Source organism: Pseudophryne corroboree, chromosome 2, assembly GCF_028390025.1.
Source record: "Pseudophryne corroboree isolate aPseCor3 chromosome 2, aPseCor3.hap2, whole genome shotgun sequence".
In the NCBI taxonomy this organism is placed as follows: domain Eukaryota; kingdom Metazoa; phylum Chordata; class Amphibia; order Anura; family Myobatrachidae; genus Pseudophryne; species Pseudophryne corroboree.
The window spans coordinates 791439724-791466697 of record NC_086445.1 but is presented as its reverse complement, the minus strand read 5'-3'; positions in this window follow the sequence as shown (position 1 = coordinate 791466697).

The window sequence follows — 26974 nt, the reverse complement described above, 5'->3', positions numbered from 1 at the left end:
TGGAAAATGGCCTTTACTACCTCCAGTCAAGTCGTCCAAAGAGCAAGTCGGGCCTTGTGGCCCATAGTAGCGACGGATAAAGAAACAACATGCTTTAGACAAAAACGTCCTATGCCTTGTTTCACAAGGGGCAAAAACATCAGAGATATGGTGGTCCATACGGACATCACGGGTTTCAAGCAAACCCAAGTGCAACCCCACTTCATGACAAAACCAGCGGGTTGCTACAAGTGCCCTAGATGCACTACTTGTACCCACATGATCACCGGCAACTCCTTTAAACATCCACATAAGGACCGGAGTTTCAAGATCAAACATACACTATCCTGTTTATCCACGCACGTGGTGTATATTATCATCTGTCCTTGTCACATGTATTATGTGGGGAAGACCACTCGCACCGTCCGGGAACGCATGGCTTTACACCGTTCATCCATCAATAAGGCACTTAAATCTAAGGTGGCTGATCAACCGGTGGCTCGCCATTTTCTTGCAGAGGGACATTCATTGGCCCAGCTCAAACATATTCTGATTGACCACATTCCCATCTCAATATGTGGGGGTGATCGTGACGGCCAGCTACTTAGATGTGAAAGCAAGTGGATTCACGTCCTGAATACAGTATCCCCCAATGGAATGAATGAACGCCTCAACTGGAACGTCTTTGGAGGACATTAACCTCGTACAACGCAAGTTGAAGTTTACATTATCTTGTCCCCTGATCAAGTGGTCTGCTACATCTCACATTTCTCCATCTGGTTCATACATGAGTGCTATGATGCCAGATCAAACTGGTCATTTAGTGTGTTTCCTTCCTTTTGTCTTCCTTTTCTTCTTCCTTCATCCCTTACAGTACATACGATTTATGATATCTTTTGTACAAGCACTTATATGACTGTTACACTTATGTGCCCACCTACGCTTTATTTGCATATACATGCTTATAGTGTATTGCCTATCTGTATATTTTAACTCTCTATGACGTGTCCCCTTGTGTTTTGTGGCAGAGCGCTGTATGGAGGGCCGGGGAGATCAGTCAGCGGCTCCACAGAGGCGGCCAGGCATCCAGACGCGTCTCCGTGACTACGGGACGCGTCGCTATGGTAACGTGAAAGGAAGTCGACTGACGTCACCGGAAGTGACGCATACGCAGCTGCGGCGGGCGGAAGCGGATGCCTGTCCCAGCTCTCCAGCGGCGTGATGGCTGTTCCCCTATTTAGGTAAGAAATCTATGTTTGTTAGTCTTGTTAGCTATTCTTACCCAGCATTTCATGCCTGCCTTGAAAACGGTGCTCGCAGCACCGAAACGTCGGCCTTGTCTAGGCATCCTGTAACCTTCTAATATGCTTCAGTAAAAAGCCTTATTATTGAAATTGAGTGCCGCAGTCTCCACGTCTACTATATATATATATATATACTGTATATATATATATATATACTGTATATATATATATATATATATTCATACATATACATATATATATATATACATATATATAACCAGAAAAAAGAGGCGGCACTCGGAGACTTAAAAGTAGAGATGAGCGCCTGAAATTTTTCGGGTTTTGTGTTTTGGTTTTGGGTTCGGTTCCGCGGCCGTGTTTTGGGTTCGAACGCGTTTTGGCAAAACCTCACCGAATTTTTTTTGTCGGATTCGGGTGTGTTTTGGATTCGGGTGTTTTTTTCAAAAAACACTAAAAAACAGCTTAAATCATAGAATTTGGGGGTCATTTTGATCCCAAAGTATTATTAACCTCAAAAACCATAATTTACACTCATTTTCAGTCTATTCTGAATACCTCACACCTCACAATATTATTTTTAGTCCTAAAATTTGCACCGAGGTCGCTGTGTGAGTAAGATAAGCGACCCTAGTGGCCGACACAAACACCGGGCCCATCTAGGAGTGGCACTGCAGTGTCACGCAGGATGTCCCTTCCAAAAAACCCTCCCCAAACAGCACATGACGCAAAGAAAAAAAGAGGCGCAATGAGGTAGCTGTGTGAGTAAGATTAGCGACCCTAGTGGCCGACACAAACACCGGGCCCATCTAGGAGTGGCACTGCAGTGTCACGCAGGATGTCCCTTCCAAAAAACCCTCCCCAAACAGCACATGACGCAAAGAAAAAAAGAGGCGCAATGAGGTAGCTGACTGTGTGAGTAAGATTAGCGACCCTAGTGGCCGACACAAACACCGGGCCCATCTAGGAGTGGCACTGCAGTGTCACGCAGGATGTCCCTTCCAAAAAACCCTCCCCAATCAGCACATGATGCAAAGAAAAAGAAAAGAAAAAAGAGGTGCAAGATGGAATTGTCCTTGGGCCCTCCCACCCACCCTTATGTTGTATAAACAAAACAGGACATGCACACTTTAACCAACCCATCATTTCAGTGACAGGGTCTGCCACACGACTGTGACTGATATGACGGGTTGGTTTGGACCCCCCCCAAAAAAGAAGCAATTAATCTCTCCTTGCACAAACTGGCTCTACAGAGGCAAGATGTCCACCTCATCTTCACCCTCCGATATATCACCGTGTACATCCCCCTCCTCACAGATTATCAATTCGTCCCCACTGGAATCCACCATCTCAGCTCCCTGTGTACTTTGTGGAGGCAATTGCTGCTGGTCAATGTCTCCGCGGAGGAATTGATTATAATTCATTTTAATGAACATCATCTTCTCCACATTTTCTGGATGTAACCTCGTACGCCGATTGCTGACAAGGTGAGCGGCGGCACTAAACACTCTTTCGGAGTACACACTTGTGGGAGGGCAACTTAGGTAGAATAAAGCCAGTTTGTGCAAGGGCCTCCAAATTGCCTCTTTTTCCTGCCAGTATAAGTACGGACTGTGTGACGTGCCTACTTGGATGCGGTCACTCATATAATCCTCCACCATTCTATCAATGTTGAGAGAATCATATGCAGTGACAGTAGACGACATGTCCGTAATCGTTGTCAGGTCCTTCAGTCCGGACCAGATGTCAGCATCAGCAGTCGCTCCAGACTGCCCTGCATCACCGCCAGCGGGTGGGCTCGGAATTCTGAGCCTTTTCCTCGCACCCCCAGTTGCGGGAGAATGTGAAGGAGGAGATGTTGACAGGTCGCGTTCCGCTTGACTTGACAATTTTGTCACCAGCAGGTCTTTCAACCCCAGCAGACCTGTGTCTGCCGGAAAGAGAGATCCAAGGTAGGCTTTAAATCTAGGATCGAGCACGGTGGCCAAAATGTAGTGCTCTGATTTCAACAGATTGACCACCCGTGAATCCTTGTTAAGCGAATTAAGGGCTGCATCCACAAGTCCCACATGCCTAGCGGAATCGCTCCCTTTTAGCTCCTTCTTCAATGCCTCCAGCTTCTTCTGCAAAAGCCTGATGAGGGGAATGACCTGACTCAGGCTGGCAGTGTCTGAACTGACTTCACGTGTGGCAAGTTCAAAGGGCATCAGAACCTTGCACAACGTTGAAATCATTCTCCACTGCACTTGAGACAGGTGCATTCCACCTACTATATCGTGCTCAATTGTATAGGCTTGAATGGCCTTTTGCTGCTCCTCCAACCTCTGAAGCATATAGAGGGTTGAATTCCACCTCGTTACCACTTCTTGCTTCAGATGATGGCAGGGCAGGTTCAGTAGTTTTTGGTGGTGCTCCAGTCTTCTGTACGTGGTGCCTGTACGCCGAAAGTGTCCCGCAATTTTTCTGGCCACCGACAGCATCTCTTGCACGCCCCTGTCGTTTTTTAAAAAATTCTGCACCACCAAATTCAAGGTATGTGCAAAACATGGGACGTGCTGGAATTTGCCCATATTTAATGCACACACAATATTGCTGGCGTTGTCCGATGCCACAAATCCACAGGAGAGTCCAATTGGGGTAAGCCATTCCGCGATGATCTTCCTCAGTTGCCGTAAGAGGTTTTCAGCTGTGTGCGTATTCTGGAAAGTGGTGATACAAAGCGTAGCCTGCCTAGGAAAGAGCTGGCGTTTGCGAGATGCTGCTACTGGTGCCGCCGCTGCTGTTCTTGCGGCGGGAGTCCATACATCTACCCAGTGGGCTGTCACAGTCATATAGTCCTGACCCTGCCCTGCTCCACTTGTCCACATGTCCGTGGTTAAGTGGACATTGGGTACAACTGCATTTTTTAGGACACTGGTGAGTCTTTTTCTGACGTCCGTGTACATTCTCGGTATCGCCTGCCTAGAGAAGTGGAACCTAGATGGTATTTGGTAACGGGGGCACACTGCCTCAATAAATTGTCTAGTTCCCTGTGAACTAACGGCGGATACCGGACGCACGTCTAACACCAACATAGTTGTCAAGGACTCAGTTATCCGCTTTGCAGTAGGATGACTGCTGTGATATTTCATCTTCCTCGCAAAGGACTGTTGAACAGTCAATTGCTTACTGGAAGTAGTACAAGTGGGCTTACGACTTCCCCTCTGGGATGACGATCGACTCCCAGCGGCAACAACAGCAGCGCCAGCAGCAGTAGGCGTTACACGCAAGGATGCATCGGAGGAATCCCAGGCAGGAGAGGACTCGTCAGAATTGCCAGTGACATGGCCTGCAGGACTATTGGCATTCCTGGGGAAGGAGGAAATTGACACTGAGGGAGTTGGTGGGGTGGTTTGCGTGAGCTTGGTTACAAGAGGAAGGGATTTACTGGTCAGTGGACTGCTTCCGCTGTCACCCAAAGTTTTTGAACTTGTCACTGACTTATTATGAATGCGCTGCAGGTGACGTATAAGGGAGGATGTTCCGAGGTGGTTAACGTCCTTACCCCTACTTATTACAGCTTGACAAAGGGAACACACGGCTTGACACCTGTTGTCCGCATTTCTGGTGAAATACCTCCACACCGAAGAGCTGATTTTTTTGGTATTTTCACCTGGCATGTCAACGGCCATATTCCTCCCACGGACAACAGGTGTCTCCCCGGGTGCCTGACTTAAACAAACCACCTCACCATCAGAATCCTCCTGGTCAATTTCCTCCCCAGCGCCAGCAACACCCATATCCTCCTCATCCTGGTGTACTTCAACACTGACATCTTCAATCTGACTATCAGGAACTGGACTGCGGGTGCTCCTTCCTGCACTTGCAGGGGGCGTGCAAATGGTGGAAGGCGCATGCTCTTCACGTCCAGTGTTGGGAAGGTCAGGCATCGCAACCGACACAATTGGACTCTCCTTGTGGATTTGGGATTTCGAAGAATGCACAGTTCTTTGCTGTGCTGCTTTTGCCAGCTTGAGTCTTTTCATTTTTCTAGCGAGAGGCTGAGTGCTTCCATCCTCATGTGAAGCTGAACCACTAGCCATGAACATAGGCCAGGGCCTCAGCCGTTCCTTGCCACTCCGTGTGGTAAATGGCATATTGGCAAGTTTACGCTTCTCCTCCGACAATTTTATTTTAGGTTTTGGAGTCCTTTTTTTACTGATATTTGGTGTTTTGGATTTGACATGCTCTGTACTATGACATTGGGCATCGGCCTTGGCAGACGACGTTGCTGGCATTTCATCGTCTCGGCCATGACTAGTGGCAGCAGCTTCAGCACGAGGTGGAAGTGGATCTTGATCTTTCCCTAATTTTGGAACCTCAACATTTTTGTTCTCCATATTTTAATAGGCACAACTAAAAGGCACCTCAGGTAAACAATGGAGATGGATGGATTGGATACTAGTATACAATTATGGACGGGCTGCCGAGTGCCGACACAGAGGTAGCCACAGCCGTGAACTACCGCACTGTACTGTGTCTGCTGCTAATATAGACTGGTTGATAAAGAGATAGTATACTCGTAACTAGTATGTATGTATAAAGAAAGAAAAAAAAACCACGGTTAGGTGGTATATACAATTATGGACGGGCTGCCGAGTGCCGACACAGAGGTAGCCACAGCCGTGAACTACCGCACTGTACTGTGTCTGCTGCTAATATATAGACTGGTTGATAAAGAGATAGTATACTCGTAACTAGTATGTATGTATAAAGAAAGAAAAAAAAACCACGGTTAGGTGGTATATACAATTATGGACGGGCTGCCGAGTGCCGACACAGAGGTAGCCACAGCCGTGAACTACCGCACTGTACTGTGTCTGCTGCTAATATAGACTGGTTGATAAAGAGATAGTATACTCGTAACTAGTATGTATGTATAAAGAAAGAAAAAAAAACCACGGTTAGGTGGTATATACAATTATGGACGGGCTGCCGAGTGCCGACACAGAGGTAGCCACAGCCGTGAACTACCGCACTGTACTGTGTCTGCTGCTAATATATAGACTGGTTGATAAAGAGATAGTCTACTCGTAACTAGTATGTATGTATAAAGAAAGAAAAAAAAACCACGGTTAGGTGGTATATACAATTATGGACGGGCTGCCGAGTGCCGACACAGAGGTAGCCACAGCCGTGAACTACCGCACTGTACTGTGTCTGCTGCTAATATATAGACTGGTTGATAAAGAGATAGTATACTCGTAACTAGTATGTATGTATAAAGAAAGAAAAAAAAACCACGGTTAGGTGGTATATACAATTATGGACGGGCTGCCGAGTGCCGACACAGAGGTAGCCACAGCCGTGAACTACCGCACTGTACTGTGTCTGCTGCTAATATAGACTGGTTGATAAAGAGATAGTATACTCGTAACTAGTATGTATGTATAAAGAAAGAAAAAAAAACCACGGTTAGGTGGTATATACAATTATGGACGGGCTGCCGAGTGCCGACACAGAGGTAGCCACAGCCGTGAACTACCGCACTGTACTGTGTCTGCTGCTAATATATAGACTGGTTGATAAAGAGATAGTATACTCGTAACTAGTATGTATGTATAAAGAAAGAAAAAAAAACCACGGTTAGGTGGTGTATACAATTATGGACGGGCTGCCGAGTGCCGACACAGAGGTAGCCACAGCCGTGAACTACCGCACTGTACTGTGTCTGCTGCTAATATATAGACTGGTTGATAAAGAGATAGTATACTCGTAACTAGTATGTATGTATAAAGAAAGAAAAAAAAACCACGGTTAGGTGGTATATACAATTATGGACGGGCTGCCGAGTGCCGACACAGAGGTAGCCACAGCCGTGAACTACCGCACTGTACTGTGTCTGCTGCTAATATATAGACTGGTTGATAAAGAGATAGTATACTCGTAACTAGTATGTATGTATAAAGAAAGAAAAAAAAACCACGGTTAGGTGGTATATACAATTATGGACGGGCTGCCGAGTGCCGACACAGAGGTAGCCACAGCCGTGAACTACCGCACTGTACTGTGTCTGCTGCTAATATAGACTGGTTGATAAAGAGATAGTATACTCGTAACTAGTATGTATGTATAAAGAAAGAAAAAAAAACCACGGTTAGGTGGTATATACAATTATGGACGGGCTGCCGAGTGCCGACACAGAGGTAGCCACAGCCGTGAACTACCGCACTGTACTGTGTCTGCTGCTAATATATAGACTGGTTGATAAAGAGATAGTATACTCGTAACTAGTATGTATGTATAAAGAAATAAAAAAAAACCACGGTTAGGTGGTATATACAATTATGGACGGGCTGCCGAGTGCCGACACAGAGGTAGCCACAGCCGTGAACTACCGCACTGTACTGTGTCTGCTGCTAATATATAGACTGGTTGATAAAGAGATAGTATACTCGTAACTAGTATGTATGTATAAAGAAAGAAAAAAAAAACACGGTTAGGTGGTATATACAATTATGGACGGGCTGCCGAGTGCCGACACAGAGGTAGCCACAGCCGTGAACTACCGCACTGTACTGTGTCTGCTGCTAATATAGACTGGTTGATAAAGAGATAGTATACTCGTAACTAGTATGTATGTATAAAGAAAGAAAAAAAAACCACGGTTAGGTGGTATATACAATTATGGACGGGCTGCCGAGTGCCGACACAGAGGTAGCCACAGCCGTGAACTACCGCACTGTACTGTGTCTGCTGCTAATATAGACTGGTTGATAAAGAGATAGTATACTACTAATATTATATATACTGGTGGTCAGGTCACTGGTCACTAGTCACACTGGCAGTGGCACTCCTGCTGCAAAAGTGTGCACTGTTTAATTTTAATATAATATTATGTACTCCTGGCTCCTGCTATAACCTATAACTGGCACTGCAGTAGTGCTCCCCAGTCTCCCCCACAATTATAAGCTGTGTGAGCTGAGCAGTCAGACAGATATATAATATATATAGATGATGCAGCACACTGGCCTGAGCCTGAGCAGTGCACACAGATATGGTATGTGACTGACTGAGTCACTGTGTGTATCGCTTTTTTCAGGCAGAGAACGGATATATTAAATAAACTGCACTGTGTGTCTGGTGGTCACTCACTATATAATATATTATGTACTCCTGGCTCCTGCTATAACCTATAACTGGCACTGCAGTAGTGCTCCCCAGTCTCCCCCACAATTATAAGCTGTGTGAGCTGAGCAGTCAGACAGATATATATAATATATTATATATAGATAATAGATGATGCAGCACACTGGCCTGAGCCTGAGCAGTGCACACAGATATGGTATGTGACTGAGTCACTGTGTGCTGTGTATCGCTTTTTTCAGGCAGAGAACGGATTATAAATAAAACTGGTGGTCACTATCAGCAAAACTCTGCACTGTACTGAGTACTCCTAATGCTCCCCAAAATTAGTAAATCAAGTGTCTCTCTAATCTATTCTAAACGGAGAGGACGCCAGCCACGTCCTCTCCCTATCAATCTCAATGCACGTGTGAAAAATGGCGGCGACGCGCGGCTCCTTATATAGAATCCGAGTCTCGCGATAGAATCCGAGCCTCGCGAGAATCCGACAGCGTCATGATGATGTTCGGGCGCGCTCGGGTTAACCGAGCAAGGCGGGAAGATCCGAGTCGCTCGGACCCGTGAAAAAAAACATGAAGTTCTGGCGGGTTCGGATTCAGAGAAACCGAACCCGCTCATCTCTACTTAAAAGTGCAAGTCAAAATTGTATTCCTACAAAAGAGAACTAACGTTTCGGGGTCACAATACCCCTTTGTCAAAGTTCACTACACGCTATTTATATATATATATATATATATATATTTATATCAGGTTGAGTATCCCTTATCCAAAATGCTTGGAACCAGAAGCATTTTGGATAGTGGATTATTCTTTATTACGGAATATTTAATCATTTTTGCCCCCTCCTTTACTGCCAGATACAAGTAATGCCCCCAGTATAGTGCCTCTGCGACCATCACCCATTTACCTTCCCCCTCACCCATTCACATACCCCCTGCTATCAACAATCAAAATTGGCACTTAGTCAAAATCGTACATAGACAAAATCTCAAGCACAGATAGTCAAAATCTGTACTATCTGTGCTAAGTGGGCTCTGGGGGAGTTCAAGGGAAATTGCATGTTCAAAATCGCACATAGCAAGGATCTCACCGTGTGTACACACCTTAAATTTAGTGAGGGCAGGCTATGCAGGAGATATGCTTGTTTTCATAAAGATCTTGTCATGATCTGGGTAACTGGACACCATTACTTTCCATCCAAATGTCTCCTGAGGCTGGCTCAGCGTTCCAGGGCTGGATCTCAGCAGTGTAGCTGAGATCCATAATCTGTATTTCCCTCCTGTCATCCCGCAGCGCTGTCACAGCGGCCTCATGTTGCTTTTAGATTGGCGTCTCCGGCCCGCCGCAGCCTCCGCCACTGCTCCTATGTTTGCAATTCACAGAGTCTTCAGGATAGCATCTATTGTCTGCTGCAGCTTCTGATGTCGCTTGGGAGTTCCAGTGTACAAGTTGTCTGTGTGGCGGCTCTTGCTCTTTGTGGCTTCCGCCGCCATTACTGCTGAATTTCCACATGGTTTTCTCAAACTAACTTTTCTCTTCAAGCGCTGCATGGGCGCAGCCATGTTGGTTTCAGTCACATGATTCAGTTTACTCCAATCTGCTGCTCCACGGAAATCTGCATGATTGCTCAGCCAATGCCTGCCACCCTGCAGGTATAAATATCCTGTGTCTGGGCCTAGGATCTGTCAGTGCTTTGTTTGTCAAACCTTGTGTTACCAGGTCTCTCCTTGCTGTGGACATTGCTGTTACAGGTTTCCAGACCCTGCTCTCAACCTCCACTAGAGACCTGCACCAGCCTTCCACCTTGCGGTGCCGCCTGACTCCCCAGTGCTCTGCCTTTGTCATTCCTGGCTATTGTTACACCAGTTCCCAGCGCCAAGCTTACAGTGGTGTTTTGTCTCCTCACATTACCAGTGCTCTGCCACTGTGTATCTACTGTTTCATCGCACTCTAGCATCATACCAGCACAGTACTTGTTACCTTGTCATCTGACCGGTTCCGTCCCGTACACCCAGCAGTCTACCACATTATCCAGTATTGGCAGCTTCTAAGGAACTCCTGCTGGCTAGTTCCTCATTTCTACTTCTGTATCCTGCAGACGGATTCTCTGGTTAAGGACACACCAAATCTTGTTCTATAAGAACTGTACCTGATATTACCAGTGCCCTGTGGCATCCACCATTCTGCAAGCTCTAAGGAACTGTGGTTATTTCTGCATTCATTATATTCGTGCAAAGTACTACTGCTGTGTTTAAAGAACTGTGCTCAATAAAATTCATAGACTTTTATCTCATTTGTCATGGTCACATCTTCGGGCATTTATACTGTAGCTCATCTGCATGTCTAGGGGTCTGATTCAACCCTCTAAGTTTAAGTTTACCTCAGCCCCTACAACTGAGGCTTCCTCTCTTCAGCTCCAGCCCTCAGTTGTGACAGATCTCTTTTGCTAAGGATAGGGCTTAGGCAAATGAGCACTAGTAATAATGGGAGTAATTCAGACCTGATCGTAGCAGAAAATTTGTTAGCAGTTGGGCAAAACCATGTGCACTGCAGGTGGGGCAGATGTAACATGTGCAGAGGGAGTTAGATTTGGGTGGGGTGTGTTCAAACTGAAATCCATATTGAAGTGTAAAAATAAAACAGGCAGTATTTACCCTGCACAGAAACAATATAACTCACCCAAATCTAAATCTCTCTGCAAATGTAGTTGGTACCCTTACAGCTTATTGAAATAATGCTTCATTCATCCTGAAAATTGATGAAATTAAAAGCTCTCTCATGTATACCTGCATGACTTTGCTATTTCAGCAAATCAACCGTGAAAATAGATAATTTATTGTTTATTCACCAAAGATAATCTAAAATGGCATGGACAGATTTGTTGATACCCCTTAAAAAAAAAAAAAAATTAATTGCATTATAGTAATATTTCAAATGCATTGCTTTCTTGATTTAGTGTCTGCTTTCTTGAATTAGTGTCATTCTTTTAATCAGTCATTCAGCCAATTTAAATGGGGAAAAGTAGTTACTCAATTGTTTGGTATCATTGTCTGCACCACACTGCACATGGACCATAGAAAGCAAAGGAGGGCGTTATCTGAGAAGGTCAGAAAGAAAAATAACAGACTAGCATGGTAAAGGCAAAAGCTGTAAGACTATGTCCAAGCAGCTTGATGTTCCTGTGACTATAGTTGCAAATAGTATTAAGAAGTTTCACTGTAGTCAAACCCCCTGGAAATAGCCACAAGAAGAAAAACGACCCCAGATTAAACAGATTGATAGTGAAAATGCTAGAAAAAGAGCAAAGGAAAACAAGACAAGGTCCTTGAAAAAGATCCACTTTAGGATCATAACATGTTGGTGGGAGCAGTCTGTTGACGAGAAGGAGGTGACCAGACCTGGAATAGGGAGGAATTGACTGCAGAGGTGCGGGGGGGGGGGGGGGGGGGGGGGCTTTACATCCCAATGCATGCTATCCTCTGTTAGAACTCTGGTAGGAGTCCATCCATACAGTTTTTCAAAAGAGTTTGTTTACTGCTAGTTTTATTTTGTTTATAAAGTGTCATAATAAAAGGGTTTTACACTATGGATTCCCTCTGCGGATTATGTTTCCTTTACATGTCATGAAATACGAGGCTGAACGAGGGAGGAATAAGAAATCCATGTGGTGAATTGTCCTGAAAGATACACTTGATGTGCCTGTTTATCATCCATTGATTATTTCTCCAAGTGGTGGTCTTACCATATATTACAAAGAACTGTTGTAGCGCCACATAAAGTTTGAGACACCATTGTGTTACTCTATTCCACGAGAAAGTTTCTGTTTCTTTTTTTCATGTTATACATCTCTGAAACAGTCTGAAAGAAAGAAAAGGGATACACCTATCGCCCATTATAAAGGAAGTGTTATCCAATCTGTATTACCTTATGTTATTTATGAGCGCTATCTGCTGACAATTGTATATTTTTTCTTGCATCCATTGTTGTGAGCTGGTGTGTGGCTCATCCTTTACAATTGTTGTACAGGGCAGCTCTTTGGTGCGCAACTAGGATTACACCACTGCTTTGTTAATTTCTTTTTCAACAATAGATTTCTTCCCATATTCATTGAGTTTTCTACTCAAATAAATAATGGTGTGCTCCTCCTCATCACGGTTTTGAACCACAAATGCTGTCAAAATGTCAGGCGTTATCAACACCGGTTGTATACATAACTACACTTTTAATGCCTGAAAAGCTTTATCTGCCTCAGGGTTCCATTTCACCATATTTCATTGTTTATTTTTGGTAAGGTCTGATAAAGGAACTTCAGTAGTGGCAAAATAAGGAACAAACTGTAAGTAATAACCAGTGATCCCCAAGAAAGCCTGTTTTATATTTAACTGACGGGGACAGTTTTGGATAGAATCAATTTTGTTTAGTTTGGGGCTTAATCAGACCTCTGCCTAAGGTAAATCCCAAGTATTTAACCTCTTCCATTGCTAAGCAGCATTTCTTTCAGTTGGCTGTTATCTCTGCCGCCCTCATTGAGTCCAACACACTAAGTGAGTCTCCCAGTCTGGACTGTGATTTACCACATCAACCAAATAGGTGCTGCATACTGCCTGTGAGGCCTCAAAATTGTATCAATTGCATGTTGGAAGGTTGCTGGGGCCCCATGCAAAACAAAAGGGAACATCCTATATTGAATCAGCCCTTTAGCAACAGAGAAAGCTGTTTTTTTTTTTGCCCTGTTAGTTGGTAGTATTTGCTAGTAACCTTTTGCCAGGTCTAATGTGGTGAGATATTTGACTGTTCCTAGCCTTGCTATAAACTCATCAACATGGCGCATGGGGCACGCAGCAAACTTGGACACTGCATTTAACGTACAAAAATCATTGCAAAAGCGTAGGTTGCCATCCGATTTTGGAATTAGAACTATGGAGCTGGACCATTCACTATTAGACTCTTAGTTGACACCAACATCTAGCATAGTCATCTCTTTAGAGACAGCCTCTCGCTGTACTTCAGGTATTAGCTATGGTTTTATGTTGACCTTGACCCCTGATTTTGTGATGCTTTATTATGGCCGTTCGGGCGGGCACTGCTGAGAACACATCCCTGTTCCTAATGAGGAAGTCTTTAGTCTTAATTGTTAACACTTATATCACTTTGTTTTTATTTATGTAACAATTTCACACACCTTTCACTTAACATTGATCAGCTAACCTCATTTTTTCAACACTTTAACACTCTGATACTTCTCTGCTGTCTTCTCCCTGACACTCAGCAGCTACTTTCACTTACCTAACACTCTGTTTTTTCACTGCTATCCTTTATTTGTGTGGTGCCCTGGGGTGGTTTAGCTGGTGTAGTTTGGTGGTATCCTGCACCCCAGGACACCACCAAACTACACCAGGCAGGCAAACCCCTATAATGTTAGGGACCTGGCCGACCTTAATGATTGGTTAATTGGTTAATATTGACCAATTTTATGCCAAAAACCTCAGATATTGGATGATTATCTGAGTTCAGCGACCGTGCGGGCCGAACTCTATCAGTCTCTATCAGTTGTTTGAAGGAAATGACTAGCAATATGGAGCTGGAACTGGTTGGGAAATTTAGGGAAGCATTTCCTGGATGTGCTGCGAAATGCTGCACCACTCTTTAAGAATTTCACGGCCCTGGTGCTGTTGCTTCTATATTTCCTCAGCCCCCAGTTGATGTTGCCAGGTGGCTTCTTGCTGGACCCTTGTGGATTCCTGCTGAGCTGCTGTCGCTTGTAGAAAGGCCTTCATTATGTCCTCATGTTATCTGGATTTTCCAGAAATTTTGTAGCCACTTTCACCTAGGACATGTATCAGTAATAATTTCCAAAAAGGGTGAGTCTGACCCTTTAACTGTACAGGTTTCCACAATCATGCTGCTCCCTTCACTTATGCACAGATTATGCAAGTCAACTCTCCACCACGTGTAATAGGGTTAGGGGAACAGGTACCATCTCATAGGGTAGACTGGCCTCAGCCAGTTTTATTGTGCATGAAAAAATTAAACAAAACATCAAAATAAAATACCTTGCCAGCTGGCACTAACTAAACACAGTATAATCCTAACCCACTTAACAAAAAATACAAGGAGAACTTTACCAGGCACAGCTCACTGGTTTTCAAAAACAGATTTTTCTCTCACAGAGACTCCAGAGTCTCTCCACTTTCCCCAAGCAGTATAGAGACAAATGATCAGACTGACAGCCACAGCTGAAAGTCCTAATTAGCCTTTTGTGAGACTAATAGCCCAAAAGACCCAAACTGGGTCTAAATGGATGGAGAACCCGCCCTCTCCGCTCACACCCAACCCCAGGACCCTAATCCGGATCTTGCCAAAAGATCTCGGCAGAATCAACACAGAGAAAAGAAAGAGAGAACATATATCTCTAACAGCAGACTATACATTTGTAATTCAACCTTAGTCATACTTTTGTTATAAAATGTTGTCCCCGCCTCTTAGATTGCAAGCTTGCTTAGTTATTGTTATATTCTGTTTGATTCCGTTCCATGTCATCTTTTGTTTCTTTCACGATCTACTCAATTTACAGTATAGCACTGAGTAATCTATTGGTGCATGATGAAGGTTAGTAATCTTAATACTAATGTATTGTTTTGGTAGATATTAGTTTGGTGGTTAATGTAAGACCTCATTTGCAGCGACTTTAGGTGAATTTGGCTAACTTAAGCGCTCTTACACTGTATTGCCTGTAAATACATCTTTGGGTATACAAATTGTGCTTACCCTCCACATGCTGATTACAACAGACTTTAAAGTACATTATGCACAAAAAATATAATTGGATGTAAGTGATGGTGATGTCATGAGGAGGGATCACTGCAGTATAAAGTTGTGATATTCTTATATCACATGCTGAAAACTTACTGAAACAACTGCTCATTGCTTTATTATTCTATTTTCAGTCAAAGAGGTAGCTTGATATGGACACAGTATAGTTTGTAATATCAACTAATGTGCTTTTAATTGAACTGGATAATTGAAATTAATGGTTTTATCGATAGTGGGTAATTAATCTTAGTCTGCATTAGCAGATTCAAACAGCCAAATACTCCTAAGGGGCTGAAATGGAAATCTATTTGAAGTAAAAATATCTTTAATATACATTTTAGTTCATTCTGAAAATACATTTAATGGCTAACATTCAGGCACACAAAATTAAACAACATTCTCAATCTGTTACTGCAACCATGAGTGCTGATCTGGGATTACAGAACTATAGGCATGCCCACCAAGCACCGCGACAGTCTGTTATTTGTGAATATAATAACAGATTCTATTGTTTATAATGACATTTTATGCCTATTCTGAGCTTTCTGGCATGAATGATTGTCTTTAGTGGATTAGGGACAGATTTATGGATAAACGCAATGCCAATACTTATGAAATAAGCGATTAGTGGCCGTCTGCGATATGTGTCAACTCACAATGGCACAATGGCACATACACCAGGGTCTAGGAAGTTTGCATCTGATGATGCAGACTCTGGACCCATCATGCCTTCAAAATGGGGACGACACCCGTTTTGAAGAACGGTGTCAGGTGCCACTCCCCAAATGCCACAGTATGTCAGTCATGCTGAGGTTGACAGGGGGCTGTGAGCAACATCGCAAGACCCATTCTGCACATATGCAGACCCCCAAACGTATTTGTACACATACCATTAGGTTTGCATACAAATACAGTATGAATCAGGCACTTTCTGCTTTTTTGCACAACTTTATCCCTAGGTTCTAATGTGCCTGCGGCACATGAAACGGTATACCCTTTTGTGGCCACAAATAAAAGCCTCAACATGAGTCCGTAATCAAATCTGACTATGCGTCTATTATACTTGGGAAGGTGAAAAAGGGGAATGCAAATAAAGTCCACGTCCAGTAAGGACATGTGACAGATGCAAATAAGCCTGCCAGCTAATCACCCTGAGGGCCTGCTCTGAGGTGGAAGCTGTGCCAGTCTTTGCGCATTTGAGTGACTTGTTTGCACTGCACATGCATCCAACTCATCATATGGGTGTAAATACAGTGTTGTGGTTTTTTTTTTACGTATATGCGCCCAACTTGGCATTGACCCTAGCGTGACCAGGTTGGCACTTTCCTGCATGTGAACAGGTGCAGAACTTGTGAGTGATGGTCCCAGATGCAAAAATATGCTGTGCGCCTCCTCTGCCCCACCCCAAGTTCAAAATATGACACATGGGGTGGTATTTAATTCTTTCCACCACCTTCCACACCCGTTCTGTTTCCGCTGACGGGCGTGGTATCATAATTTTAGCTTGCTACCCCCCAGGGCACCCTAACCCTTTATGCAGCTAAACCTGATTACTATGGGCATAGGTGTGCGCAGGGGGGGTGCCTGGTGCGCACAGGCACCCCCTAATGTCTGGCACCCTGATCTCACATGCCTGATGCAGCGATCGCCGAGCAGGCCGATTACTGTCCCCTCTGCGCTGCACCCTGTCAGGACTGCCTTACTGACCGGACACCTGGGTTAATCAAGGGTGCCACTGCCACCGGCTTTCAAACTCCTGGCTCCACCTCCATGTACAAAAACAGCGTGATGTGACGTGATTACATCATGCTGCTCGCACGCCCATCCGCCACATGCCCACCTCTCTCCTTCTATGCTATGCCAATGCCAGCCACTGATGAGGGCCAGCATGCAGCCAGCGTTCCTCTTAGGAAGACAAATTCAATACTGGCAGACGTCCGGCAGCAGCATTGACACGTCACTCGTTTTTCCAGCAGCAGCAGTACTAGTCTGCGACTGTCAGAGTCAGTGAGTGACTGACTTGTAAGTAAGCTGCTGCAGATTGCAGGGGAAAGAGAGGGGGAGCCAGACCAGGCTGAGGAGGAGCAGTATAATTGCAGTGAGTGCCATCATGGGTGTTTGTTTGGTGCACACCACAACATCTGACAATGTATCTGCTTTATTAGGATTGCTACAAAGGTGGATATTTTATATGCATTGACCGTCAATAGATGGTGCTAGACACGCCCAAAAGGTGATGCTAGACACACACCTCCAACGGTGCACCCCCTAGTAAAATGTGCTGCGCACGCCAGTGACTATGGGTGCGATATGCATGACAACGGGGGTCACTTTAGAAAGGATATTGGGTGTGAGATATCATTTGAATACCGCCCAAGGAAAGGAGAGGTAGAGGGTAACAGATAGAAGCAATGGGTGACAGAGAGAGAGAGAGAGTAACAGGGAGATACAGATGGTGACAGGGAGAGGCAGAGGCTAAAGGGGAGAAGCAGGGGGTGATTGGGAAAGGGGGATAAGCAGAGGGTGATGGGGAGAAGCAGAGGGTGACAGGGAGAAATAGTGGATGACAGGGTGAACATGACAAGAAGAGGCAGAGGGTGAGGTAGAGTGGGTGAAAGGGAGAGGATGAGAGAGGCAGAGGTTGTTACCATTATTACGATTTATTTAGTATATATTCCAGGCTAGAGGTGGACTTGAGATAGCTGAGTGGTTTGACTACTGAGAATATGAGATTATATTGAGCAGTCTGCTGCAGAGAGGAGCAGAGGGTGATGGGAATAGGGTGACGAAGTGAGGGTGACAGGGAGAAGCAGTGGGTGACAGGGAGAGAGGGCAGGGAAATGCAGAGGGTGATGATTGAGAGGAATAGGGTGACAGGGAGATGGGGACAGGAAGAAGCAGAGGGTGAAGGTGAGAGGCAGTGGTTGACAGGAAGAGGGGGAGAGGGTGACAGTGAGAGGTAAATAGTGATGGGAGAGGATGACAGGGAGAAGTGGTTGACAGGGAGAGGGTGACAGTGAGAGCCAAAGGGTGATGTGGAGAGGGTGACATCAAGAGGGTGAGAGGGAGAGGACAGGAGAATCAGAGGGTGATGGTGAGAGGCAAAGGGGAACAGGAAGAGTGTGACAGTGAGAGGGGTACAGGGAGGGGGTGACAGTGAGAGGCAGAGGAAGATGGGGAGAGGGTTGTACATTTGTGAACTAAATCCTGGTGTACGTGAGCAGTGGCTGACAGGGAGAGGCAAAGGGTGATGGTGATGGAGAGAGGGTGACAGGCAGAAGCAGTGGATGAAAGGAAGACAGGGAGAGAGAGACACAGAGAGGCAGAGGTTTATGGGGAGAGGTAGGGGGTGATGGTGATGGGGAGAGGGTGACAGGAAGATGCACTGGGTGACAGGGAGAGGTAGAGGGTTACAGAGAGAAGAAGTGGGTGACAGGGAGAGGCAGAGGGTGATGTGGAGAAGCAGAAGGTGAAGATGACAGGGAGAGGGTGAGGAGTAGAAGCAGTGGATGACAGTAAGACAAGGAGAGAGGGACAGGGAGAAGTAGATGGTGATGTGGAGAGCAGAGGGTGATGGTGATGGGGAGAGGATTACAGGGAAAAGCAGTGGGTGACAGGGAAAGGCAGAGGAGGACACGGAGAGCAGTGTTTAATGTGGAAATAGTGACATGTTGAAGCAGTGGGTGATGGGAGAAGGCAGCGTCGGACTGGCTAACCTAGGAACTGCATCCAATCCATTTATGCCGGGACAATGTTTAGAAGCACCCGACTCTTTACATTCAGTACCTGAAGCACAGGTGATTGCAGGTGCGAGTGCAGAGAACTGGGAGGTTCTATACATTGTCCCAGCATAAATGGACTGGAAGCGGTTCCCTGGTCAGCCAGTCCGACGCAGGGAGAGGGTGTTACTATTATTCTGAGAATCTGAGCTTATATTAAGCAGTCTGCAGAACTTGTACTCACTGGTGTCTCTTTAGTCTTTTCCTACCTGGCCTGCATAGTGGCTTGGCTACCAGATGCTGTACAGGAAATTGCTGCATCAGCTCCTCCTCTCCTCCATTAAGACATATGCAGCTGGCAGGCTGAACAGGAGCACATAGTGATGTAATGCTGCTATAGCACTGCACGCATGGAGTTGTCTTGTCAGGCCCACGAGGAGCATTAATGTGATGTAATACTGCTTTAGTGCTGCACATATGGAGCTGGCTGGCCGACCAGGAGCACTGAGATGATGCAATACTGCTATAGCGCTGCACGTATGGAGCTGGCAGGCTGACCAGGAGCACTGAGATGATGCAACACTGTTATAGCGCTGCACATATGGAGCTGGCAGGCCGACCAGGATCGCTGATGTGATGTAATACTGCTATAGTGCTGCACACATGGAGCTGGCACGAGTTCTGATGTGATGTAATACTGTTATAGCAATGCACGTACAGTATGGAGCTGGCAGACTGACTAGGGGAGTCATTCAGATCTGATCGCTGCTGTGCATTTTCGCACAGCGGGCGATCAGGTACTAAATGCGCATGCATATGCACCGCAATGCGCACACACATCAGACAACAACAAAGAGCATTGCTGGTCAGCGGCGGGATGGTGCAAAAAATCAGTTCCCACGGGCGTTCGCAAGGTGATTGACACGGGGAGGCCAATTGTGGATGGTAACTGACCGTTTACTGGGAGTGGCCAGAAAAACGCAGGCGTGCCCAAGCATTTTCATGTAGGATGTCTGACGTCAGCTCCGGCCCCGATCAGCTTGATGTGATCGCTCTGGAGGAGTAAGTCCTGGGCTGCGCAGAGACTGGAGGAGTAAGTCCTGGGCTGCGCAGAGACTGGAGGAGAAAGTCCTGGGCTGCGCAGAGACTGGAGGAGTAAGTCCTGGGCTGCGCAGAGACTGGAGGAGTAAGTCCTGGGCTGCGCAGAGACTGGAGGAGAAAGTCCTGGGCTGCGCAGAGACTGGAGGAGTAAGTCCTGGGCTGCGCAGAGACTGGAGGAGAAAGTCCTGGGCTGCGCATAGACTGGAGGAGTAAGTCCTGGGCTGCGCATAGACTGGAGGAGTAAGTCCTGGGCTGCGCAGAGACTGGAGGAGAAAGTCCTGGGCTGCGCATAGACTGGAGGAGTAAGTCCTGGGCTGCGCAGAGACTGGAGGAGTAAGTCCTGGGCTGCGCAGAGACTGGAGGAGTAAGACCTGGGCTGCGCAGAGACTGGAGGAGAAAGTCCTGGGCTGCGCATAGACTGGAGGAGTAAGTCCTGGGCTGCGCATAGACTGTAGGAGTAAGTCCTGGGCTGCGCAGAGACTGGAGGAGAAAGTCCTGGGCTGCGCAGAGACTGGAGGAGAAAGTCCTGGGCTGCGAATAGACTGGAGAAGTAAGTCCTGGGCTGCGCAGAGACTGGAGAAGAAAGTCCTGACATATTGAGCTGCTTGGTGATGGACTAGCGACGGCGTACGCACAGGGTTTATTCGCAAAGTGAGTGACAGAATTTGGGGGGGTTAAGGGAGGTGTTTAGAAAAACACAGGTGTGTCAGGACCATTTTCTGGATGTGTCTTAGAGTACCATTGCAAATTCGTGCACAGTTGGAGAGGTCCCAGCTTACAAGACAGCAGCCGAGTCATTAGCATATTTTTGCTAGTCCACTATCCCAAAATATTTCTTACAGCTATGCAGCATATGAAACTTACACAGACTATTCAATTTATAAAACTATGCTTGCTCCAAGCCAAATAATGTTTCTAATCAGCCCCTCATATCCACACATTCTGGATTCAGATGTGGTCACAGATGGTTATGGATCAGTTGGTCGACCTGAAAAAATAAGAATTTACTTACCGATAATTCTATTTCTCGTAGTCCGTAGTGGATGCTGGGGACTCCGTCAGGACCATGGGGATTAGCGGCTCCGCAGGAGACAGGGCACAAAAGTAAAAGCTTTAGGATCAGGTGGTGTGCACTGGCTCCTCCCCCTATGACCCTCCTCCAAGCCTCAGTTAGGATACTGTGCCCGGACGAGCGTACACAATAAGGAAGGATTTTGAATCCCGGGTAAGACTCATACCAGCCACACCAATCACACTGTACAACCTGTGATCTGAACCCAGTTAACAGCATGATAACAGCGGAGCCTCTGAAAAGATGGCTCACAACAATAATAACCCGATTTTTGTACCAATAACTATGTACAAGTATTGCAGACAATCCGCACTTGGGATGGGCGCCCAGCATCCACTACGGACTACGAGAAATAGAATTATCGGTAAGTAAATTCTTATTTTTTCTGACGTCCTAAGTGGATGCTGGGGACTCCGTCAGGACCATGGGGATTATACCAAAGCTCCCAAACGGGCGGGAGAGTGCGGATGACTCTGCAGCACCGAGTGAGAGAACTCCAGGTCCTCCTCAGCCAGGGTGTGCCCCTGATCAAGTAGCAGCTCGGCAAAGTTGTAAAGCCGAGACCCCTCGGGCAGCCGCCCAAGATGAGCCCACCTTCCTTGTGGAATGGGCATTTACATATTTTGGCTGTGGCAGGCCTGCCACAGAATGTGCAAGCTGAATTGTACTACACATCCAACTAGCAATCGTCTGCTTAGAAGCAAGAGCACCCAGTTTGTTGGGTGCATACAGGATAACAGCAAGTCAGTTTTCCTGACTCCAGCCGTCCTGGAAACCTATATTTTCAGGGCCCTGACAACATCTAGCAACTTGGAGTCCTCCAAGTCCCTAGTAGCCGCAGGTACCACAATAAGCTGGTTCAGGTGAAACGCTGACACCACCTTAGGGAGAAACTGGGGACGAGTCCGCAGCTCTGCCCTGTCCGAATGGACAATCAGATATGGGCTTTTGTGAGACAAAGCCGCCAATTCTGACACTCGCCTGGCCGAGGCCAGGGCCAACATCATGGTCACTTTCCATGTGAGATATTTCAAATCCACAGATTTGAGCGGTTTAAACCAATGTGATTTGAGGAATCCCAGAACTACGTTGAGATCCCACAGTGCCATTGGAGGCACAAAAGGGGGTTGTATATGCAGTACTCCCTTGACAAACTTCTGGACTTCAGGAACTGAAGCCAATTCTTTCTGGAAGAAAATCGACAGGGCCGAAATTTGAACCTTAATGGACCCCAATTTGAGGCCCATAGACACTCCTGTTTGCAGGAAATGCAGGAATCGACCGAGTTGAAATTTCTTCGTGGGGCCTTCCTGGCCTCACACCACGCAACATATTTTCGCCACATGTGGTGATAATGTTGTGCGGTCACCTCCTTCCTGGCTTTGACCAGGGTAGGAATGACCTCTTCCGGAATGCCTTTTTCCCTTAGGATCCGGCGTTCAACCGCCATGCCGTCAAACGCAGCCGCGGTAAGTCTTAGAACAGACATGGTACTTGCTGAAGCAAGTCCCTTCTTAGCGGCAGAGGCCATGAGTCCTCTGTGAGCATCTCTTGAAGTTCCGGGTACCAAGTCCTTCTTGGCCAATCCGGAGCCACGAGTATAGTTCTTACTCCTCTACGTCTTATAATTCTCAGTACCTTAGGTATGAGAAGCAGAGGAGGGAACCCATACACCGACTGGTACACCCACGGTGTTACCAGAACGTCCACAGCTATTGCCTGAGGGTCTCTTGACCTGGCGCAATACCTGTCCAGTTTTTTGTTCAGGCGGGACGCCATCATGTCCACCTTTGGTCTTTCCCAACGGTTCACAATCATGTGGAAGACTTCCCGATGAAGTCCCCACTCTCCCGGGTGGAGGTCGTGCTGAGGAAGTCTGCTTCCCAGTTGTCCACTCCCGGAATGAACACTGCTGACAGTGCTATCACATGATTTTCCGCCCAGCGAAGAATCCTTGCAGTTTCTGCCATTGCCCTCCTGCTTCTTGTGCCGCCCTGTCTGTTTACGTGGGCGACTGCCGTGATGTTGTCCCACTGGATCAATACCGGCTGACCTTGAAGCAGAGGTCTTGCTAAGCTTAGAGCATTGTAAATTGCTCTTAGCTCCAGTATATTTATGTGGAGAGAAGTCTCCAGACTTGATCACACTCCCTGGAAATTTTTTCCTTGTGTGACTGCTCCCCAGCCTTTCAGGCTGGCATCCGTGGTCACCAGGACCCAGTCCTGAATGCCGAATCTGTGGCCCTTTAGTAGATGAGCACTCTGCAGCCACCACAGAAGAGACACCCTTGTCCTTGGAGACAGGGTTATCCGCTGATGCATCTGAAGATGCTGAAGATGCGATCCGGACCATTTTTCCAGCAGATCCCACTGAAAAGTTCTTGCGTGAAATCTGCCGAATGGAATCGCTTCGTAAGAAGCCACCATTTTTCCCAGGACCCTTGTGCAATGATGCACTGACACTTTTCCTGGTTTTAGGAGGTTCCTGACTAGCTCGGATAACTCCCTGGCTTTCTCCTCCAGGAGAAACACCTTTTTCTGGACTGTGTCCAGAATCATCCCTAGGAACAGCAGACGTGTCGTCGGAGACAGCTGCGATTTTGGAATATTTAGAATCCACCCGTGCTGTCGTAGAACTACTTGAGATAGTGCTACTCCGACCTCCAACTGTTCTCTGGACCTTGCCCTTATCAGGAGATCGTCCAAGTAAGGGATAATTAAGACGCCTTTTCTTTGAAGAAGAATCATCATTTCGGCCATTACCTTGGTAAAGACCCGGGGTGCCGTGGACAATCCAAACGGCAGCGTCTGAAACTGATAGTGACAGTTTTGTACCACGAACCTGAGGTACCCTTGGTGAGAAGGGCAAATTGGGACATGGAGGTAAGCATCCTTGATGTCCAGGGACACCATATAGTCCCCTTCTTCCTGGTTCGCTATCACTGCTCTGAGTGACTCAATCTTGATTTGAACCTTTGTATGTAAGTGTTCAAATATTTCAGATTTAGAATAGGTCTCACCGAGCCGTCTGGCTTCAGTACCACAATATAGTGTGGAATAATACCCCTGTCCTTGTTGTAGGAGGGGTACTTTGATTATCACCTGCTGGGAATACAGCTTGTGAATTGTTTCCAATACTGCCTCCCTGTCGGAGGGAGACGTTGGTAAAGCAGACTTCAGGAACCTGCGAGGGGGAGACGTCTCGAATTTCCAATCTGTACCCCTGGGATACTACTTGTAGGATCCAGGGGTCCACTTGCGAGTGAGCCCACTGCGCGCTGAAACTCTTGAGACGACCCCCCACCGCACCTGAGTCCGCTTGTACGGCCCCAGCGTCATGCTGAGGACTTGGCAAAAGCGGTGGAGGGCTTCTGTTCCTGGGAATGGGCTGCCTGCTGCAGTCTTCTTCCCTTTCCTCTATCCCTGGGCAGATATGACTGGCCTTTTGCCTGATTGCCCTTATGGGGACGAAAGGACTGAGGCTGAAAAGACGGTGTCTTTTTCTGCTGAGATGTGACTTGGGGTAAAAAAGGTGGATTTTCCAGCTGTTGCCGTGGCCACCAGGTCCGATGGACCGACCCCAAATAACTCCTCCCCTTTATACGGCAATACTTCCATGTGCCGTTTGGAATCTGCATCACCTGACCACTGTCGTGTCCATAAACATCTTCTGGCAGATATGGACATCGCACTTACTCTTGATGCCAGAGTGCAAATATCCCTCTGTGCATCTCGCATATATAGAAATGCATCCTTTAAATGCTCTATAGTCAATAAAATACTGTCCCTGTCAAGGGTATCAATATTTTTAGTCAGGGAATCCGACCAAGCCACCCCAGCGCTGCACATCCAGGCTGAGGCGATCGCTGGTCGCAGTATAACACCAGTATGTGTGTATATACTTTTTAGGATATTTTCCAGCCTCCTATCAGCTGGCTCCTTGAGGGCGGCCGTATCTGGAGACGGTAACGCCACTTGTTTTGATAAGCGTGTGAGCGCCTTATCCACCCTAAGGGGTGTTTCCCAACGCGCCCTAACTTCTGGCGGGAAAGGGTATAACGCCAATAATTTTCTATCGGGGGAAACCCACGCATCATCACACACTTCATTTAATTTATCTGATTAAGCCATCCATTCCGGTGTCGACTCCCTAGAGAGTGACATCACCATTACAGGCAATTGCTCCGCCTCCTCACCAACATCGTCCTCATACATGTCGACACACACGTACCGACACACAGCACACACACAGGGAATGCTCTGATAGAGGACAGGACCCCACTAGCCCTTTGGGGAGACAGAGGGAGAGTTTGCCAGCACACACCAAAACGCTATATTATACAGGGACAACCTTATATAAGTGTTTTCCCTTATAGCATCTTAATATATAATAATATCGCCAAATAAGTGCCCCCCCCTCTCTGTTTTAACCCTGTTTCTGTAGTGCAGTGCAGGGGAGAGCCTGGGAGCCTTCCTAGCAGCGGAGCTGTGTAGGAAAATGGCGCTGTGTGCTGAGGAGAATAGGCCCCGCCCCCTTTTCGGCGGGCTTCTTCTCCCGTTTTTCTGACAACCTGGCAGGGGTTAAATACATCCATATAGCCCCAGGGGCTATATGTGATGTATTTTTAGCCAGCATAGGTACTTTCATTGCTGCCCAGGGCGCCCCCCCAAGCGCCCTGCACCCTCAGTGACCGTTGGTGTGAAGTGTGCTGAGAGCAATGGCGCACAGCTGCAGTGCTGTGCGCTACCTCATGAAGACTGAGAAGTCTTCAGCCGCCGATTTCTGGACCTCTTTTCTCTTCAGCATCTGCAAGGGGGTCGGCGGCGCGGCTCCGGTGACCCATCCAGGCTGTACCTGTGATCGTCCCTCTGGAGCTAGTGTCCAGTAGCCTAAGAAGCCAATCCATCCTGCACGCAGGTGAGTTCACTTCTTCTCCCCTAAGTCCCTCGTTGCAGTGAGCCTGTTGCCAGCAGGACTCACTGAAAATAAAAAACCTAACAAAACTTTTACTCTAAGCAGCTCTTTAGGAGAGCCACCTAGATTGCACCCTTCTCGGCCGGGCACAAAAACCTAACTGAGGCTTGGAGGAGGGTCATAGGGGGAGGAGCCAGTGCACACCACCTGATCCTAAAGCTTTTACTTTTGTGCCCTGTCTCCTGCGGAGCCGCTAATCCCCATGGTCCTGACGGAGTCCCCAGCATCCACTTAGGACGTCAGAGAAAAGTAGATAGTGTCTAGGCCAAACCCAAAAGGTCGACAGGCACAAGGTCGACATTGACAAAAGGACAATACATTAAAGGTGTACACAGAAAAAGGTTGACATGAAGGTTTTTTTATTTGGGGGGGTTTTGTTTTATCAGTAAAATAAATGAGAACCCCAATTAGTGCACTGTGTCCCCTCGCTCTGCTGTTGCTACGCTTGGCACAGGTTACTTTTCCCGATCGTTGTCCATGTGTATGGTAAAGTATGAATAAGTTGATGATTTTTAAAAAACTCATGTCGACTTTTTGTCCATGTCGACCAATAGTGGTTGACCTATTGCCTGTCGGCCTATCACTCGGATACCGTCACAGATATGATTAGTCTGAAGTCCCCGTAGGATAGTATGTGTTACAAGGGGTTTGGTCTATACGAATCTAGAAAGAGAATGCACATGATTCAGCACTAAGCAGTAGTACAAAAATCTATATAACAAATGAGTGTAACAGAGTAAAGTATTTGTACACAGGTGTTGGTGGTGCACCCTAGGGGTTAAAGTAATGAATACATAAATAATAAATGTCAGATCCACAAAGAAGTGAAACAGAGAGGATAAAACTCCTCTGTGGGGCACTCTTGAAACAATAATGTTTATAGAAATTACAACCTAGTTTTAATAATACTCAGAGAATAAACACAAATA